The sequence below is a fragment of the Macaca nemestrina genome, chromosome 20, assembly GCF_043159975.1.
Source record: "Macaca nemestrina isolate mMacNem1 chromosome 20, mMacNem.hap1, whole genome shotgun sequence".
NCBI classification, from domain to species: domain Eukaryota; kingdom Metazoa; phylum Chordata; class Mammalia; order Primates; family Cercopithecidae; genus Macaca; species Macaca nemestrina.
Window position 1 is genome coordinate 40,944,044 of NC_092144.1, and position 6,000 is coordinate 40,950,043.

The 6,000-nt window shown below is 46.9% G+C and overlaps 1 long non-coding RNA gene across 1 annotated transcript in view; it reads left to right on the top strand.

Moving 5' to 3' along the window:
- LOC105495606 (uncharacterized) overlaps window positions 1-4,779 on the top strand; it is a 35,363-nt gene extending 30,584 nt beyond the window's left edge. The window contains exon 3 of the long non-coding RNA XR_011617722.1: window positions 4,567-4,779. This is a non-coding gene — a long non-coding RNA (uncharacterized lncRNA). The remainder of the gene's footprint in view (window positions 1-4,566) is intronic.
- Window positions 4,780-6,000: the final 1,221 nt, after the last annotated feature.

Below are 6,000 nucleotides of genomic sequence, written 5' to 3' on the forward strand. Positions count from 1 at the left end.
AAGAAGGTGCCTTGCTCCCCCCTTTACCTTCTGCCATGATTGTAAGTTTCCTGAGGCCTCCCCAGCCATATGGAACTGTGAGTCGATTAGGCTTCTTGTATTAGTCTGTTCTCATGCTGCCATAAGGACATACCCGAAACTGGAAAATTTATTAAGAAAAAAGGTTTAATTGACTCACAGTTCTGCAGGGCTTGGGAGGCCTCAGGAGACTTACAATAATGGCAGAAGGGGAAGCAAACATGTCGTTCTTCGCATGGTTGCAGCAAGGAGAAGTGCAGAGTGAAGAGAGTAAAGATGGTTATACAACCATCAGATCTCATGAGAACTCACTCACTATCACAAGAACAGCATGGAGGTAACTGCCCCCATGATTCAATTACCTCCCATTGAGTCCCTCCCATGACATGTGGGGATTATGGGAACTACAGTTCAAGACGAGATTTGGGTAGAAACACACCCAAACCCTATCACCTCTTTCCTTTATAAATTACCCAGTCTTGGGTATTTCTTTACAGCAGTGTGAAAACGAACTAATACAGATGCCAATACTATTTTCCTTCTGAGCAGTGCCTTCTCCCTTTGTTTCTCCATCTCTTCTCCATGGTCTTCTGTTTCAACCATTCTCATACACCCGAGTCTCCTCTATGACACTTCTCTTTTGCTTGTTTATGCCTCACCCAGGCAAATTCTTATTCCTGAAGCAGTCTCTTCATCCCCCACCTCTATTTTCACTCTGAATTGGCAAGGACCTCTAGAGAAACATCACACAAACTTTGCAAAGTTTGCAAACTGGAGGCACCACAAACACAAGTTCTTTAGGTGCTGCTGAGTCTTCTGCACTGATGACCACTCCTGCGAGATTTCTCCCCAGGACAATCAATCCTCTGAGTGATTATCCCAAAACTCCCCAATGTTTTTCCTACTGCCACCTCCCTCCTTTACCCTTCTCCTTCTCTGCCCTCTTTGCGAGAAGCCTGTCCCCATGTTGGAAGTAGGTCTCCTACCCCTACCTACCTCCCTCATCTTCCTCCTTCTCTCCCCTCTCAGCAGAAATCCTGTACCCTGGTGTTGGAGGTAGGGCCTCTCAATTTCCCTCTGCTCCAGTCTTCCCATTCCTGCCTCCTGAGCACCATGGCTGGGTGGATTTATTCCTTCATATATATATGGGGATTATTGCCATTCACCAGGAATCATGAGAACTCTCTCTCTCTCTCTCCATATAGATATAGATATAGATATAGATATAGATATAGATATAGATATGCCTACAGAGTATGTAGGGTAAAGAGAAAAAATACAATAAAACTCCAAGGAAATGACATATTGTATGGAGAGAGAGAGAGAGAGAATCTCACTCTGTTACCCAGGCTGGAGTGCAGTGGCGTGATCTCAGCTCACTGCTAAGTCCACTTCCTGGGTTCGAGCGATTCTCCTGCCTCAGCCTCCCAAGTAGCTGGGATTATGGGAATGCACCACCACACCCAGCTGATTTTTGTATTTGTAGTAGAGTCGAAGCTTCATCATGTTGCCCAGGCTAGTCTTGAACTCCCATCCTCAGATGATCCACCTGTCTGGGCCTCCCAAAGTGCTGGGATTACAGGCGTGAGCCACCGTGCCCAGCTTTCTTCTAGATTGTATCATCTCTCTCACTTTTTCTCTCTCTTTGCTTATTCCTTCCAACAATTAAGCATACTTAAACATCTCCCATCCTTATGAAGAAAGAGATCTCCTACAGTCCTAAAGACCTTTTTGTTCTCACAACCAGCAAGTTTCTAAAGAGTTATCATCTCTTGCTGGACCCATTTCTCATAGCTCCATTCCCTCTTTAACACACTGCTGTTTGACTTTGGAGCCCTCCAACTCTCACCAAGACTGCTTAAATGCTTGCGGACAGATAACACTTTTCAATTTTCAGCTAACCTGTTTTATTTTTCTGTGATCATGAGGGCATAACTGCCTCTTAAAAATTTGATTTATGAGACACCACAGCCTCCCTGGGTTCTTTCTTTGCTACCTTTTTCTGGCCATTTCTTTTTGGGCTCCTTCAGAGACTTACTTCTCATGATCTCCTCTCTCTCTCTCCCTCTCTCTCTTTCCATACAATATGTCATTTCCTTGGGGTTTTATTGCATTTTTTCTCTTTACCCTACATACTCTATAGGCAAGCTTGGCCTCTCTTTTGGGCTTCAAATAACTTTAGGCCTAAACTTTTGAGGCATCTACTCTTGGATATCTCATGAGTATCTCCAAAGCTAACCTGCCATCTCTCTCCCATCTTCAATGGACTTCGGTTCTTTTCTAGGGATGAATGACAAGAGGTCATCCTGGGTTTCTTCCTCTCCAATACAGCCATTGTCTAATCAATCACCAAATTATACTGATTCCCCCATCTGTCCATTCTTGCCGTTCCCACTGCCATGACCCTGATCCACCACCACCACTCTCTCTCATTTGATTAATACAACAGCTTCCATCTTGCCAGCCTTCACTATACCCAACATATTCCACACTGCAGCCAGCGTCCTTTTACTCAATGCAATTTTATTTATTTATTTATTTATTTTGAAATAGAGTATTGCTCTGTTGCCCAGGCTGGAGTGCAGTAGTGCAATCATGGCTCACTGCAGGCTTGACCTCCTAGGCTCAAGCAATTCTCCCACCTCAGCCTTCTGAGTAGCTAGGACTACAGGTATGCCCCACCATGCCTGGATAATTTTTAAAATTTTTTTGTAAAGACAGGGTCTCGCTATGATGCCCAGGCTGGTCTTGAACTCCTGGGCTCAAGCAAAATTTGATCTTGTCACTTGCACGCTGAGACACTGCTGCAGACTGCAACAGTGTCATCCTTGACACAGTTTACAAGAACCTTTATGACGACACATCAGCCTAGGGTGGGTCCTCATTTGCCCACCCACATCACAGGTTCTAATCCAGAAACATTGAATTCATTCAGTTTCCTGAAGTTCTGATTTTTCTCTTATCTCCAGGCCTTTGTCCGTGATATTTCCTCTACCTCCTAGAACACTGCTGTCTACCGTTTTACTCCTCAGGTTTAAGCTTCACTGTTGCTTCCTCTCTGTAGCCCTCCCTAATGTCTGTCCCCAGCTCCCAACCTCCCAACCCAGAGATTGGGGCCTGGGTTTCTGTTACTAGCATGACAGCCGGACTTGGCAGCTCACATCACATGGCCTTGATGACATGTCTGTGCCACATCAGGCCCCACTCCAAGAAGACAGTACTCTGTGTCGGGTTGAAGCTTTGTTGTGTTCATTGCTGGAGCCCTGCCAAGCACCATGCCTTGCCCAAATAGTTTCTCTGGAGGTGCCAGTCGAGTTGGTCAGATGTCTTAGTCATCAGTATCCACAGGGACAGACCTGGAGATACCTTTTCATTTCTTTGCCTGAAAATCAGTCTGTGTCTTAGACTCTAAAGTTTGGAATTAAATTTATTATCTACACATCTTTTGGATTTTATCTAATTTTCTATGACATCTGGGTCAATGAAAATATCTCTATATTCCCAAATTAAAACTTACAAGCACCTAGGGTTATTTCTTCTGCACGACTCTAAGTAACTGGTGATTTCAATCTCCTAGCAGATGCTTGGCCCTGCAACAGGCCCAGCTGGGCTGTGCCCTAGGGCTACCGCCCCTCGCACATGTTGGAACCCACCCCTGGTATTCTGGAGAAGTCCTCTCAGCTAGAATTATTTTCAGTTGAGCAGTTCCTGAAACCCTAGAACCTGTAGAGGGAAAAAAACAGAAATAATTTCCAGTCCAGGGCAAAGTAAGGCTGGATGGAAAAAGAGAGAAAGTCAGTTGTTGGACGGCATCAAAAGTCAGCCTGTTCTATTAGGCAAAAATAAACAGAAGCACGGAGAAACCAAACAAGACAAAAATGTTCATTAGCTGCGCCAGTCCAGACCACCCACTTCGTTGAACTGACCACATCACTTCAAGATTCCCTACACATGGCCCCACCCTTCCCTGACCTCCCCAGGGACAGACAGGGCATCAGAGTGGAAAGAAAGAGACCAGCTCAAAGTGGAAAGGAAGAGACCAGCTCAAAAGTGAAGGGTGGGGGTTATTCCCCCACCCCCCACTTCCAAAGCTGCCCAGAGATGGGCTTTGGCAGCATATCCAACAAGACGTCAGCCATGGGGGAGTTCCCTGCCTGACTGCCTTGGTTTCTCCTTGATAGCACGGAATCGTTGTCCATTTACCAACATGAGTCTAAAACAGGGGTCAGAACAGATCAGTATCTGTGGGGAAGGGCAGCATTCTTTGAAGAGGCGTATTCAGGATTCATTATCTCTTTATAATTAAAAACAAACTATTTTTTCCTATTAAACTTAAGAGAAAGTTAAGTTCAATTAAAGCATCTGGCCTCCTTGGGGAGTGCGGAGATAGCATCCTCATTAGCTCCTGCAGCGACTCTTGGGGTTGGGGGAGGAAGGGCATGGAGATTTCACTTCATTTGTTTGTTCTCTGAGTTTCTTCCTCACTCTATCGGCATGTGAAGGTGGGGACCTGCACATTTTGCTCACCACTGTATCCTCGACTCCTAGAACAGAGCCTGGCACGTGTCAGACAACTGTGGAGGGAACTGATGAGTGGAAGAGAGAATGGAGAAATGAATGAATCAGCATAAGCCCCACAGGGACGAAGACTGGAACTGGAGCACCCTTTCATCCCCACTGCTGGACACAGGGTGGGGAACACTAAATGCGCTATGCATTGTTTACTGAAACAGGCTCTACATCAAAATAAAAAAACAAAACAAAACAAACAGGAAGCTTTTCTGGATCAAGGCTTACGTTTTACAGTTGAGATGCGGAGGCCCAGGGTAGAAGGGAGATTTGAGATTTGCTTGTAGCCTCTGAGATGGTCGGCTGGGAGGCTCTGGCCAAGGTGGGGTTGTTGAACCCCAGGTAAAAGCCCTGCCCAGCCCCTCTTCTTGCTGTCTGAAACAGGGCACCCACACTCTGTCTTTACCAGGGAGTCTTATCTGGAGTTTGAGTTCCAAGACTGGACCTTCGGGGCCTCCCAATAGAAGGGCAGAGATCTTTCCTCATGAATATGTTGGGCCCTTGTGGCTCCCTCGACTCTCAGCAGCTGCCGCAGATCCATTCTCCTCTCTGGCCCCAAGAGCTCACCTGACGGCAGGTTTCTGGATATGGCTAAAATGAAGCCAGGACAGGTGTCAGGTGAAGGGCTTAGGTCTAGGCATAAGGGGATGCTGCTTTGCCCAGGAGAGACCCAGATCAGCAAGCCTTGATTAGCAGCACTTGAAAGAGCCCCTGGGGCTTTTGGCAACTCAGGACAGTTGGTGAACTCCCAGGAAACTCACTCTCCTTCCAGGCCCAGCCCAAATGCTACCTTCTCCAGAAGGCTTTGCTGCCCCCAGCATCGGTGCGATGTACCCCTACTTGGTGGGAGTCCCCTCCTCTGGGTCTCCAGTCACTTCTCAGTGGCCTCCCTCTCAGCTGGTTCATCTGTCTCTGCATAGGATCGTGTGCGTCAACACCGGGACAATGTTTCCGGTCTTCTTTGAATCTTCTGTGTCCAGCACAGTGCCTGACTCCAAGCGGGTACTCAGGAAACACTTCTGACAAGTAGACAAGGCCTCTCTGCATCTTCAGGACCAGAGAAGCCAAAAGAAACTGAAAAGATGGTCTATAAGAGGTTCAGGGGTTGCAGGGGGAAAAGCTGTGAAGGAAAAGGACGCAGTCCTGGCCAACAGGCTGAGATCTCTGGCTGTCCTGTCACCTTTCTGGGCCTCAGGCCCACAAGGCTGCTGGATGCAGTGGGAATGAACCCTGGTGTCCACCCTGGCACTGTCAGATCACATAATCCATATTAGATAAAAAGAGCAGATACATGCCTTTGTTTAAGATGCCACATGCCTGATCAAAGTAAAGGCTGTTTACTCAACCGCTTGTAAAACTCAGGAAGAGCAGACTTGCTCACCTGAACCCAAGCTTGCAGACAGCACTGGAGAG